This window comes from Sciurus vulgaris (genome assembly GCF_902686455.1).
Source record: "Sciurus vulgaris genome assembly, chromosome: 1".
Classification (NCBI taxonomy): Eukaryota; Metazoa; Chordata; class Mammalia; order Rodentia; family Sciuridae; genus Sciurus; species Sciurus vulgaris.
In genome coordinates, this window is record NC_136461.1 from 39232423 (window position 1) to 39247503 (window position 15081).

Below are 15081 nucleotides of genomic sequence, written 5' to 3' on the forward strand. Positions count from 1 at the left end.
TACTGGAACAGAATAGAAGACACAGAGACAAACCTGTAGGGAACATTCCTCAAACTTATCTGACAGCACTCACTGACACCATAATAAGCCAAACAGTCTGAACAGAGAAACTGAGGTAATGGTAAAGACTCGGCATGAACTGAAGGTCTTTGTAGCTGTAGAGGCTGAGTTTGAACTGAGGGGAGGCCTCTTCTGACATGCATCACAGAAAGCTGTGATGTAAGCTCTCCCGCATTGCCTTGCCTCATGCTGTGTGCAGGAGTTTGCCATTCCCCCAGTCCTTTGTCTCAGACCCGTTGCTGGGCAGAATTGCTTAGGCATGCTTGGTTGTTTACACTACCTGGACCCCTGACATATACTTAACCTACAGGCTGACTCTGTTATACTTTAACAAGCATGTTAACCTGATTGGATAATGTGCCTATATATGTCCTGTGCAACCCTAAATAAAATTAGATCCGTGCCTTCAGAGCTTGATCTCTGATGCCTGGGTAAGCGCACTGGGTAAGACTAAGTAGGGGAGGCATCGTTCGTCCTCACCCTCAGCAAACCCATCTCAGAACATCTACACAAACCCACATAAACATGGCTATCTCATATAGACAAAAGTGCCATAAACATACATTGGAGAAAAGATGGTCTCTTCAACAAATCGGGCTGGCAAAACTGGAAATCCATATGCAGCAAAATGAAATTAAACTCCTATCTCTCACCCTGCACAAAACTCAACTCAAAATGGATCAGGGACCTAGGATTTAGACCAGAGACCCTGCACCTAATAGAAGTAAAAGGAGGCCCAAATCTTCATCATGTCAGCTTAGGACCAGACTTCCTTAAGAAGACTCCCAGAATGCAAGAAATGAAAGTAAGAATCAATAAATGGGATGGATTCAAACTAAAAAGTTTTTTCTCAGCTAAGGAAACAGTCAAGAATGTGAAAAGAGAGCCTACAGAGTGGGAGAAAATCTTTTCCATATATACTTCAGATAGACCTCTAAGCTCCAAAATTTATAAAGAACTTAAAATACTTTACACCAAAAATACAAAGAACCCAATCAATAAATGGGCTAAGGAACTGGGACAGCACTTCACAGAAGAAGATACACAACACATACAAGATAATATTCAACACCTCTAGTAATTAGAGGAATGAAAATCAAAACTACCCTAAGATTTCATCTGACTCCAATTAGAATGGCGATTATCAAGAACACAAGCAATAAGTGCTAGTGTGGATGTGAGGGAAAAGGCACACTTTTACATTGCTGGTGGAGTTGCAAATTGGTGCAGCCACTCTGGAAAGCAGTATGGAGATTCCTCAGAAAACTTGGAATGGACCCGTGATTTGACCCAGTTATCCCACTCCTTGGTTTATACCCAAATGACTTAAAATCAGCATACTACATTAACACAGTCACACCAATGTTTATAGCACCTCAATTCATAATAGCTAGATTGTGGAACCAACCTAGATGACCTTCAATAGATGAATAGAAAAAGAAACTGTGGTGTATATACACAATGGAATATTATTCAGTCATAAAGAAGAATAAAATTATGACATTTGCAGGTAAATGGATGGAGTTGGAGAATATCATGCTAAGTAAAATAAGTCGATCCCAAAAAAACAAAGCCTGAATGTTTTCTCTGATAAGTGGATGATGATACATAATGAGTCCGGCGGGGGAAGAGGGTAAGAGAAGAATGGAGCTTTGGAATGTGTAGAAGGAATGAGGCACTTTGGATTGTGTAGAGGGAATGAGGTGGGGAGGGGGTAAGGGAAGAAAAGAGAGTGAACTGAGACAGACATGGTTTCCCTATGTACATGTATGTACACAAATGATGTGAATCCACATCATGTACAACCATAGAAATGAAAAGTTGTACCCCAATTTGTCTATAATGAATCAAAATGCAGTCTGTAAAAATAAAAAAAAATAAAATAAAAAATAATGCAAGGCATTTGAAACTTTTATATAATCTGAGTAGAAATGCAAAATGGCATAGCAACTTTTAAAAATAATTTGATGTTTTATTATAAAGTTAAATATATAACCTAGTATTCCACTCCTAGGTATTTACATGAGAGACATAATAATCTGCATATGACTATTTATAGGAGCTTTATTCATAATGACCAAAACCTGGAAACAATCCAAATGGTTTCAACTGATGAATGTAGTAGCAGTTGATGGTACTTCCATACAAAAGAATAGTAACCAGCAGTAAAAATGAGCAAATTGCTAATACCTATGACAATATGAAGAAATCTCAAGTGTATTACATGAAGTGAAAGAAGTTTGCCATTAAAGGTTATAACTATTATAACCTATTTATATAATATTTTTGAAAAGGCAAGATTTAAAGATTTTTTAAAAACCACTGGTTGCCAGAATATGCAGTTAAGAAAAGGGAACTAACTATAATGTCATCAAAAGTTTGAACCCTTAACTCCCTAAGTCAAGTTATTCGGACTTTTATCTCATCTGCCAGAATGCATACTGAGTGTGTAGAGGGTTAGGTCTGCAATAATGATATGCAAATTATTCCAAGAATGTCCCAAAGGTCCTTTCAGGGAGAGTGGCGAAGGAGGCAGTTGCTAAGACAGCTTCTATTAGCCATGAAAAAATAATAAAGATTGGACATATACTTCTTTCATTAACTACTTGAAAACAGGCAATTATATATAAAAATAATTCCTTTCAGACTTGTATGACAGTGCGAAACCATGATGCATGAACAAAGGTATGAAATGAAGGAAGGCTGAAAATAGCCCCAGCTTTTAAAATAGTGGCCCTTTGTGGAAGATAGTGCAAAAAAACAGAGTTCTCAAGTTGAATATATTGGTTTCTCTGAGTTGAGGAAACAGAAAAAAGACTTTAATGAGACAGGAAACTTATATTTGAGGGTCAGAACACTGAAGAATAGGGAGGAAAGCAAAAAAAAAAAAAAAAAAAAAAAACCTGTATAATAACTTCCTGAATCTTTGAGTATTAAGTCACATAGAGTGAAACTTCACAAAGCTAGGCAACAAATGACCTAAAAGTTGTACACTAAGCAAGTTTCTTAAATGCATGAAGTGCTGGGAAACATTCAAGTGGCAACAGTCAGAGAAAATGTAAGATAGCAGATAGATACTAGACATGAACACTTGGAAACTGAAAGTTGCAACACAGTATCATGTCCAGGAGCATCAAAAAACATTAAAATACACAATCTTAAGTTTAGCAAGTTATATAAAAACTGTATAGAGAAAAAAAAGGCACTGCTGACAGACATTAAAGAATACCTAATATAGGGTTTACATCTGGGCTATGAGGTGCTTGGACCTTAGTGGATCTTGTTGACTCTGTCTCTTAAATGAGAAGGGAAGTGATAAGAGGGTTGCTAAATGGCAGAGCTGCAGATGTTACTAGCGAAGGAGATTGCAACTGGCAAGAGGGCACTGACAGAGTTGCCAGAACCTGACCCAAATGGTGAACTACTGTGAAAACAACTACACACAGGCTACAGACAAGAAAAAGGCTTCAGAAGAAACTAAAGCATATGCAATCCAATCTCCAACCAGTGTTGCTTGTCAAATGAATCAAATAAATGCATTGGCCAACAATGTCCTCCAACTGCTGGACATTCAGGCCTCTCAGCTTCAGAAAATATAGTCTTCCATCAATTCTATCTCACAGACTATGGATATTCATAAAGAGAAAGCAGCTCAAGGAGACTAAAAATAAGAATACATCAAGAACACACAAAACAAAAAAAATAAATAAATATTATAAAAAAATACACAAAACACTAGCAACTGCAAATATGGAGTACCCTATAAGACATATTTGGAAATCTATGGACTACATGGATGATGTGGGCCATGGTGTCAAGCATGGAAACAACCACCCTGCAAGAACTGGCACACTATCAAGAACAAATCCTCGTACTTAAAAATCACCAAGTCCTCCCATGTCAGGACAGGGAATTTTGGAAAGGAATACTCCATAAAACCCTGGAACCCGATAAACCACAACAGTTCCTAATGACTAAATGACCAGTCCTACAAGACTTAGAAGTCAGCATAGTCCAGACCGGACAACTTTTTTAAATCAGAGACCAAGAATACACAGTAGAAACAGTGGAGAAAGTGGAAGTCAAGAAAAGAGTGGAAGCAAGTATTATTGGCATTCCATTGCTGTGCCTACACCTTCACCACACACTATTAGATCAGCCCCCAGCTCAGCTCCTGGTTCCCAGTATGGCACAATGACCAGGTAAATTTCTCAACACAATTCTACCCTTCTTCAGCATCTTCTGGTAGATACAGATAAACTCCCTGTGTTATTGCTCACTTCTCTGCTCAGTCTCATGTTATGGAAGTCCACTTTATTCTCAAAATTAAATTGCTGATAGTTCAACTCGACCATCATCAATGCCACCTGATGACATGCCCATGTTCGATGGTTCTCTAACCCACTCTCACCTCCTCCTAAGGACTATGAAGATGAGGAAGTTGCAGTAGTTCAATATAGTGATCCGGGGGCTGGGGAGGTAGCTCAGTCGGTAGAGTGCTTGCCTTGTAAGCACAAGTCCCTGGGTTTGATCCACAGCACGCAAAAAAAAAAAAAAAAAAAAAAAAAAAAAAAAAAAAAAAAAAAAAAAATATATATATATATATATATATATATATATATACTGATCCGTATGTAGACAGAGAACCTGTTTGTCTTGAGAAAGTTGTTGCAGTATATGATTATGCAAAAGATAAGGATGATGAGCTGTCATCGATGGAGAGACCAATCATTTATGGAATAAAGAAGAATAATGGGGGGATCCAAGATGCCGAACTAGAAGGTGACTACATCTTCCATTGCTCCAGAACTCAGGATTCAAGAAGTGGAGGTATTGGGAGACTCAGACCAACAGATGGCCACAGGGTGAGTCTCTCCCACCAGGTGAAGCTAGGCCTGGGTGTCAGGCCCAGACAGGGGCAGCTTCTCGGAGCAGGGCAGGGCAGCGAGAGACTTCCCCAAGCAGCCCTGCTCCCTCCAGCAGCAGGCACGATGCACAGCCACTTTCTAGGAGCAGACCCGCCCAGTGAGAGCTTTACTGCACACACCAACCCCAAGGCCCAGACCCAGCAGTGGCCCAGGTCCGCAGGTGGCTTCTAGGACCAGGGCAGGACAGCGAAAGGCTTTCCCGAGCATCCTGGCTCCCTCCAGCAGTGGCAGCAGGCCCTCTCAACAGTCAGCTTCTCGGAGCAGGCCTGCCCAGTGAGAGGATTTCCACCCAGAACCAGCACTCAGCCCTGGACCCAGTAGCGGACTAGAAGCAGCTTTCTTCAGAAGCACTGCATTATCAAGTTACTCCAAGATGTCAGGATACTGAAGGCTGGTAGGTGATATACTGGAAATCTACAGGGACACTATAAGCCAATAGAAGAAATCTGCAATATCTCAGAGACCCACTGATATCTGACCAATATGAGAAAACAAGGGAAGAAAATGTCCCAAACAAACCTACATACTATATCAATAAAACCCAATGACAGCACAGCAGAAGAAATGTCAGAAAGGGAGTTCAGAAGACACATAATTAAAACAATCAGGGAAGCAAGGAGGAGATGAAAAAGCAAATGCAGGCATTGAAGGAAGAGACGAAAGAGCAAATGCAGGCATTAAATGATCACACCAAACAATAGTTAAAAGAGCAAAGATGGGAAGCAAAAGAACAATTAAATAAAGAATAAGAGATACTGAACAAAAAATCAAACAAAAATCCTTGAAATGAAGGAAAATACAAACCAACTTAAAAACTCCATAGAAAGCATAACCAATAGGAAAGAACACCTGGAAGACAGAACCTCAGACATTGAAGACAACATATTTAATCTTGAAAACAAAATTGATCAAACAGAGAAGATGGTAAGAAATCATGAACACAATATACAAGAATTATGGGGTATCAAAAAAGGCCAAATTTAAGAATTATTAGGATTGAGGAAGGCTTAGAGAAACAAACCAAAGGAATGAACAATCTATTCAATGAAATAATATCAGAAATTTTCCCAAATCTGAAGAATGAAACAGAAAACCAGGTACAAGAGGCTTATAGGACTCCAAATATACAAAATTAAAACAGATCCACACCAAGGCACATTAATATTAAAATACCTAACATACAAAATAAAGACAGAATTTTAAAGGCTGTGAGAGAAAAGAATCAAATTACACTCAGGGGGAACCAATAAGAATATGAGCAGATTTTTCAATCCACACCCTAAAAGCTAGAAGGGCCTGGACAACATTTACCAAGCCCTGAAAGAAAACGGATGCCAACCAAGAATCTTATACCCAGCAAAACTTACATTCAGATTTGACAATGAAACAAGATCATTCCATGATAAACAAAATCTAAAGGAATTTACAAAAAGAAAGCTGGCATTACAGAACATTCTCAGCAAAATATTCCATGAGGAAAAGATGAACAACAAAGATGCAAATCAGCAACGGGAGGAAATAGCCTAAAGGGATAGCCAAATAAAGGAGAAACCAAATCATGTCGAAAAACAAAAATGAGTAAAATGACTGGGAATACAAATCATATCACAATAATAACCCTGAATGTTAATGGCCTGACTCATCAATCAAAAGACATAGACTGGCAGATTGGATTAAAAAGAAAAATCCAACAATATGCTGCCTGCAAGAGACTCATCTCATAGAAAGACGTACCCACAGACTAAAGATGAAAGGATGGGAAAAAAAAAATACCATGCACACGGACACAGCAAAAAAGCTGGAGTATCCATCCTCATTTCAGATAATGTGGACTTCAAGCCAAAACTAGTCAGAAGGGATAAAGAAGGACATTACATACTGCTTAAGGGAAGCGTAAATCAGCAAGACATAACAATCATAAATATCTATGCCCCACACCGTGGCTCATCCATGTATGTCAAACAAATCTTTCTCAATTCCAGAAATCAAATAGACCACAACAAAATAATACGAGGCAATTTTAACACACCTCTCTCACCACTGGATAGATCTTCCAAACAAAAATTAAATAAAGAAACCATAGATCTCAATAACACAACAACAATATAGACTTAATGGACATATATAGAATATACCATCCAACAAAGAATGAATACACTTTCTTCTCAGCAGCACATGGATCCTTCTCTAAAATAGACCATATATTATGCCACAAAGCTACTGTTAGCAAATCAAGAAGATAAGAATACTACCTTGTACTTTATCAGATCATAATGGATTGAAATTAGAAATAAATGACAGAATAAAACACAGAAACTTCTACAATGCCTGGAGATTAAATAATACATCATTATATGATGAATGGATAACAGAAGACATCAGGAGAAAAATAAAAAAATTCTTAGAAGTAAATGAGAACAAAGACATATCATATCAAAATCTCTGGGACACTATGAAAGCAGTACTTAGAGGAAGATTTATTTCATGGGGCACATTCAACAAAAGAAGTAGAAATCAACAAATAAATAACTTACCACTACAGCTCAAAGCCCTAGAAAAAGAAGAGCAGACCAACACCAGAAGTAGTAGAAGACAGGAAATAGTTAAAATCAGAGCTGAAATCAATGAAATTGAGACAAAAGAAACAATCAGAAAAATTAATAAATAAAGAGTTGATTCTTCGAAAAAATGAACAAAATTGATAAACCCTTAGCCACACTAACAAAGAGAAAAGGGAGAAAACTCAAATTACTAAAATTCGGAATGAACAAGGAAAGATCACGACAGACACAAGTGAAATACAAAACATAATTAGAAGCTATTTTGAAAATCTATACTCCAACAAAACAGAAAATCTTGAAGACATCAACAAGTTTCTAGAGACATATGAATTACCTAAACTGAACAAGGAGGATGCACACAACTTAAATAAATCAATTTCAAGCAATGAAATAGAAGAGGTCATCAAGAGCCTACCAACAAAGAAAACTCCGGGACCAGTTCGGTTCTCAGCTGAGTTCTACAAAACCTTTAAAGAAGAGCTCATTCCAATACTCCTCAAAGTATTCCATGAAATTGAAGAGGGGGGAACCCTCCCAAACTCATTCTATGAAGCCAATATCACCCTGATACCTAAACAAGACAGAGACACATCGAGGAAAGAAAATTTCAGACCAATATCCTTAATGAACATCAACGTAAAAATTCTCAACAAAATTTTAGCAAACCGCATACAAAAATATATTAAAAAGATAGTGCACCACAATCAAGTGGGTTTTATCCCAGGGATGCAGGGTTGGTTCAACATACAGAAATCAATAAATGTCATTCATCATATCAACAGACGTAAAGTTAAGAATCACATGATTATTTCAAAAGATGCAGAAAAAGCATTCGAGAAAATACAGCATCCCTTCATGCTCAAAACACTAGAGAAAATAGGGATAGTGGGAACATTCCTTAACATTGTAAAAGCCATCTACACTAAGCCCATGGCCAGTATCATTCTAAATGGTGAAAAACAAAAAGCATTCCCCCTAAAAATTGGAACAAGGCAGGAATGCCCTCTTTCACCACTTCTATTCAACATCGTCCTTGAAACTCTAGCCAGAACTAATAGACAAACCAAAGAAATTAAAGGAAAAGGAATAGGAAAAGAAGAACGCAAACTATCCCTGTTTGCTGATGACATGATTATATATTTAGAGGAACTCAGAAACTCCACCAGAAAACTTTTAGAACTCATAAGTGAATTCAGTAAAGTAGCAGGTAACAAGTTCAATGCCCATAAATCCAATGCATTTTATATATAAGTGATGAATCTTCAGAAAGAGAAGTTAGGAAAACTACCCCATTCACAATAGCCTTGAAAAAAATTAAATACTTGAGAATCAATCTCACAAAAGAGATGAAAGACCTCTACAATGAGAACTATACAACACTAAAAAAAGAAATTAAAGAAAACCTTAGAAGATGGAAAGATCTCCCATGTTCTTGGATAGACAGAATTAATATTGTCGAAATGGCCATACTACCAAAAGTGCTATACAGATTCAATGCCAATCCAATTAAAATCCCAATGACGTACCTTACAGAAACAGAGCAAGCAATTATGAAATTCATCTGGAAGAATAAGAAACCCAGAATAGCTAAAGCAATCCTTAGCAGGAAGAGTGAAACAGAGGGTATTGCAATACCAGATCTTCAACTCTACTACAAAGCAATAGTAACAAAAACAGCATGATATTGGTACCAAAATAGACAGGTAGATTGATGGTACAGAATAGAGGACACAGACACCAACCCAAATAAATACAATTTTCTCATACTAGACAAAGGGGCCAAAAATATGCAATGGAGAAAAGATAGCTTCTTCAACAAATGGTGCTGGCAAAACTGGAAATCCATATGCAACAGAATGAAATTAAACCCTATCTCTCACCCTGCACAAAACTTAACTCAAAATGAATCAAGGACCTCAGAATCAGACTAGAGACCCTTCATCTTATAGAAGAAAAAGTAGGTCCAAATCTTCAACATGTCGTCTTAGGATCAGACTTCCTTAACAGGACTCCCATAGCTCAAGAAATAAAAGCAAGACTCAATAACTGGGATAGATTCAAACTAAAAAGCTTTCTCTCAGCAAAGAAAACTATCAGCAATGAGAAGAGAGAGCCTACAGAGTGGGAGAAAATCTTTCCCAATCATACTTCAGATAGAGCACTAATTTCCAGAATATATAAAGAACTCAAAAAGCTCTACACCAAGAATGCAAATAATCTAATCAACAAATGGGCTAAGGAAATGAACAGACACTTTACAGAAGAAGATCTACAAGCAATCAACAGGTATATGAAAAAATGTTCACCATCTTTAGTAATAAGAGAAATGCAAATCAAAACTACCCTAAGATTCCATCTCACCCCAATTAGAATGGCGATTATCAAGAACACAAGCAATAATAGGTGTTGGCGAGGATGTGGGGAAAAAGGTACACTCATACATTGCTGGTGGGGTTGCAAATTAGTGCAGCCACTCTGGAAAGCAGTATGGAGATTCCTCAGAAAGCTTGGAATGGAACCACCATTTGACCCAGCTATCCCACTCCTTGGCCTATACCCAAAGGACTTAAAATCAGCATACTACAGAGATATAGCCACATCAATGTTCATAGCTGCTTAATTCACCATAGCCAGATTGTTGAACCAACCTAGATGTCCTTCAATTGATGAGTGCATAAAAAAACTGTGGTATATATATACAATGGAATATTACTCAGCCATAAAGAATGATAAAATCATGGCATTTGCAGGCAAATGGATGAAGTTGGAGAATATCATGCTAAGTGAGATAAGCCAATCTCACAAAATCAAAGGACGAATGATCTCACTAATAAGCAGATGAGGATACTTAATGGAGGGGGGCAAGAATATAGGAAGGAAGGACTGTACAGAGGGAAAAGAGGGGAGGGAGGGGTGGGGGGGGAGGAAAAAATAACAGAATGAATCAAACAACATTACCCTAGTAATTTTATGAATGCACAAATGGTATGCCTTTACTCCATGTACAAACAGAGAAACAACATGTATTCCATTTGTTTAAAAAAAAAAAAAAAAAAAAAACAAAGAAATGAAAAAAAAGAAGAAGAATGATGGTGCCTGGTATGAAGCCTACAATTGAGTGAATGAGTGACTGGTCTCTTCCCTGGAAACTATGTTGAATCAATCATGCACATCAATCATGTACTATGCCAATTAATTATTTCATTTCTTCCCTTTTTTTTTTTTTTTGCTTTCAGAGTACGATCTTATTATTCAGTCATACTGTGGGACTGTTATGGTTAACAGAATTGTCTTAATATTTTAAATGTGCACATATTTTCAGAACATGCTGTTTTATAGGTATATTTGAAAGTCTACCTGTAAGTATAAATCTTTGAGGCCGTTTTGTATTTAAATAGCAATTTTTACAAAAATCTGATTTTAAATAATTATGCTTATGTACTTATACATTGTTAATTTTATAAGCAGCCTATATATTTTGAGGAATCAAGGTATATTTAACAAATCATTATTCAGATTATACCATTACGTGTTTCAGTGCAGCACAGTTACTAATACTATATCAGACTAATATTAAAATTAGAAAATTTAAATGCTAGTGCTAGTCATAATTTTTGTTTAAATTCTCATTTAGAAATAGTTTAAAGCATGCATAAAAATTTATGTATTGAAACAAAAGTTAAAATTCCAAGATGCGTCCAATTTGTGTACTACCTGGTATACACATTCTAGGTAAATTTCTAAGGTCTACATGTGAAACAAAACAAAAAAGGGTAATGTGTAATGCAATGTGTACCTAAGTCTTTAAATGAGTGAATTTGTATTATAAATTTTTTCCATTCATAAATACATAAATGAACCACAGGTTTTTGTCCTTTCCTTCCCTGGTTTGTTTTTAAAAACATACATAACTGATTTAGTGCGTAATTATGATTTTTTTTTTAATTCTATACTGTTCCTTTTTTGTTGTTCTTTGTTTGTTTGTTTGTTTGTTTGTTTGGATCAGGGCCTTCCAGGCTGTTCTAGGATTCTGGCTCTTATTTCTTTCTTTTTTTTTTTTAATTTATTTTCATTGTAAACAAATGGGATACATGTTGTTTCTCTGTTTATGGAGTAAAGGCATACCATTTGTGTAATCATACATTTACATAGGGTAACGTTGTTTGATTCATCCGTGGGGAGAAGGGGAAATATAATGTAATTATGGTTTTAATTTGGAAAAATTTTTTAGCCTTATCTCAATTTGCCCTAATAGCAATGTGATAGATTTTTGAAGATTTAAAATCTGAAATGGTTATTTACAAGTCAATCTACCGAATTACTTTTTTAAAGTAAATTTTGTATCTAAGAAAATGTGCTAAAAGTGTGTACATTCTTCTGTTATTAACAGTCTTAAGGATTGCCATAATAGTCCTTCAGTTTTACAGTGGATTGTTCTAGTACACTGGTTCATTGAAAGGAAATTATAAGTATCTTACACACTGTAAAAGTGGATGCAATTAATTTGTGAATAGGCACTACTTAATCTATTATCTGGCACTAGGAACATTAGATTTTAAAATAAAATAATTAGGAAAGAAGATGGATCATATATTGACTAGTGAACAGAGATACACTTAAACAACAGATTTCTATTAAAATGCAACACATGCACTTTGTGTTTCTCCTCTTAATTTAAGGAAACACCTTAAATTAAGCAATGTTTTCTTATGTATAATTCTATGTTGCTTAGGATATTAAAGTAGAGCACTCAATGTGGGTTTTCTGTGTTTTGAGGACACTGTAATTTGAATTTCAAATTATAGATATGTACTGGACATTATAGATTTAACATCATAGTTACTGGTGAGACTAATGCAAAAAATTATTTCTGAAAATTAAATACCATTATTACTACCAACTGTGACTGTTTCATATACATTTTGCCATTGTTAATTTCAAACAAAGTATCATTAGCAATCAGCTAGCTACCTTCTACTTCTCTTTTTTCAAGGGGAATGTTCTCTTAATTTGTATATAACCTGTTGTCTAAACTTTATGTACACTCTTTTATAATAAACCATTCTCCTATTAAAAAGTGCCCTTAATGAAATAAGATATATCATGTTCATAGATTAGAAAATTTACTGCTGTTAAGACAACAACTTTCCAAATCAATCTCTGATTACATGCAAACCCAAAGTCTCAACAGGTTTTTGAAATAATCAAAAAGTTGATTCTATAATTTATATGCAAACTCAAAGGATTTAAAATAGTCAATTTCAAAAATGAAAAATCTGGAGAACTTACATTATATCAAGACTTAGTTTACAGCTACAGTAATCAAGGCAAGTATAGTAGAGATAATCAGGATAGACAAATCAGTGGTTAAGAATAGGGAACCCAGAAATATATCCACATACATATTGTCAAGTTCCAACAAAGCTATAATGGTAATTTTTTCTGGAAAGAATGGTTTTTACAAATAGTACTAGAAGAACTGAACATCATTTTGGGGAAAAAAAATGAATCATCCTTTACTTCACACCTTACACAAAAATTACCCTAAAATTGGTCATAGGTCTACTGCTAAAACTACAAAACTTGAAGCAAAGAAGAATCTTTATGACCTTGGCATAACCAAAGATTTCTTAGATAAATTACACCAAAAAAAAGTTAACCATAAAAGAAGGGAAAACTGTTAAGAACAGGCACAAAGGAACTTTTTTGGTGATGGAAATGTTATATGTCTTGATATTGGTGGAGGTTGCATGGGTGTATATATTTGCCAAACCTCATTAAACTGCATGCTTAACAAGAAACACTTTATTATATGCAAATTGTACCTCAATTATATGTAAAATATACCTAAATGTTTAAAAGTGAAACTGATCAGAATTTAATTTTGCAATAATTCTACCTTCATATATATATGATATATAAAATATATATATATATATATATTCTACCTTCATATATATATATATATGATATATAAAAGTACAATTAAAGGTATACACACACACACAGATTGCCTATGACTCATTTTTTAAAAGCTTGTTCTCATTTCCTAAGTGTAAATTTCTTAAGCATTTGTCTTTTTGGTTTGTGTTATTGCACACGATAACTTCACACATCTATATTATAATCTATTAACATCTAATGTTATACATTGCCACTCATATGAGAGAAATGTCTTGTGTACTTTATTCTGATTCTCTAACAGAATCTTTTTTAGATCTTTTTTAGATTTTCATTATAAATATATCTCTTTGTGTTGTGCTTGATTTTATTGCATTTTGCAGATAATGCATCTATTACAAATTGAAGATTTGTGGCAACCCTATACAGAGTAAGTCAATCAATACTATTTTTCCAATGACATGCGCTCACTTCAAGTCTCTGTGTCACATTTAGTAACATTGTATGTGTCCTCACTTCTCCATTGACTCTCCATTTCCTCATCTCTCTCTACTCAGACATCTCTATTTCCTGAGGCAGAATAACATTGGAGCTGGAACAATTAATAATTTTACAATGGCCTATAAGTATTTAAGTGAAATTGAAATTGGACCAGTCAATATTTTACAGTGGCCTGTAAGTGGTCAAGTAAAAGAAGAGTAGCATGATTCACATCTTAAATAGAAAACTACAAATGATTAATCTTAGTAAAGAAATAATGTCAAAAGCAGAGAAGGACTGAAAGCTAAGATTCATATGTAACACAGCCAAGTTTTGAATGCAGAAGAGAGTTCTTGAAGGATATTAAAATGCTACTCAAGTGAACACACAAATAATAAGAAAGCAAAACAGATTTACTGCTGATAATGGAGAAATTTTTAGTGATCTGGATAAAAGATCAAGACAACCAACAAAATTCCCCTAAAGTCTACTACAGAGCAAGGCCCTAACTCTCCTCAACTCTATGAAGGTTGAAGAAAAGTCTGAAGTTATAAGAGGTTGGTTCATGAATTTTAATAAAAGAAGCCATCTTTGTAAAACAAAAGTGTTAGGTGAAGACTAATACTCCCTTGTGTATAGACCATTTTTTCTTTACCCATTCATCTATTGATGGACATACAGGGTTAGACTACTGCAAATACTGTTGTAATAAACATAGGCATGCAGGTATATCTTTTTTTAAATTGTTTTTAGTTGTCAATGGACCTTCATTTTGTTTATTTATATATGGTGCTGAGGATCAAACCCAGTGCCTCACGCATACTAGTCAAGCACTATTCCACTAAGCCACAACCCCAGCCCAACAAGTATATCGTTTGTAACATCATTTCCTTCAGATACTCAGGAGAGGATTAGATGTTACTTCCATTTTTAGTTTTCTAAGGAACTGCCACATGGTTTTTCACAGTGAGTTTACTAACTTATATTACCACCAAAAGTGTATAAGGGTTCCCCTTTTCCCAAATGCTCTCTAGTATTTGTTTTTTGGGGCTTTTTGTTTGTTTGTTCTGTTTGTTGAAAAAGGTTGGTGTGTTGTATTTTGCTTTATTTGATATTAGCCATACTGACTGAGGTAGAATTTTAATGTGGCT

At 35.4% G+C, this 15081-nt stretch overlaps 1 protein-coding gene and 1 pseudogene across 5 annotated transcripts in view; one reads left to right on the forward strand and one right to left on the reverse strand.

Moving 5' to 3' along the window:
* AGBL4 (AGBL carboxypeptidase 4) overlaps positions 1 to 15081 on the reverse strand; it is a 1452665-nt gene that overhangs the window by 1299320 nt on the left and 138264 nt on the right. The window lies entirely within an intron of this gene.
* On the forward strand, positions 3392 to 4511 carry LOC306655410 (abl interactor 1-like; annotated as a pseudogene). Its single transcript has one exon. The product of its transcript is annotated as an abl interactor 1-like (transcript).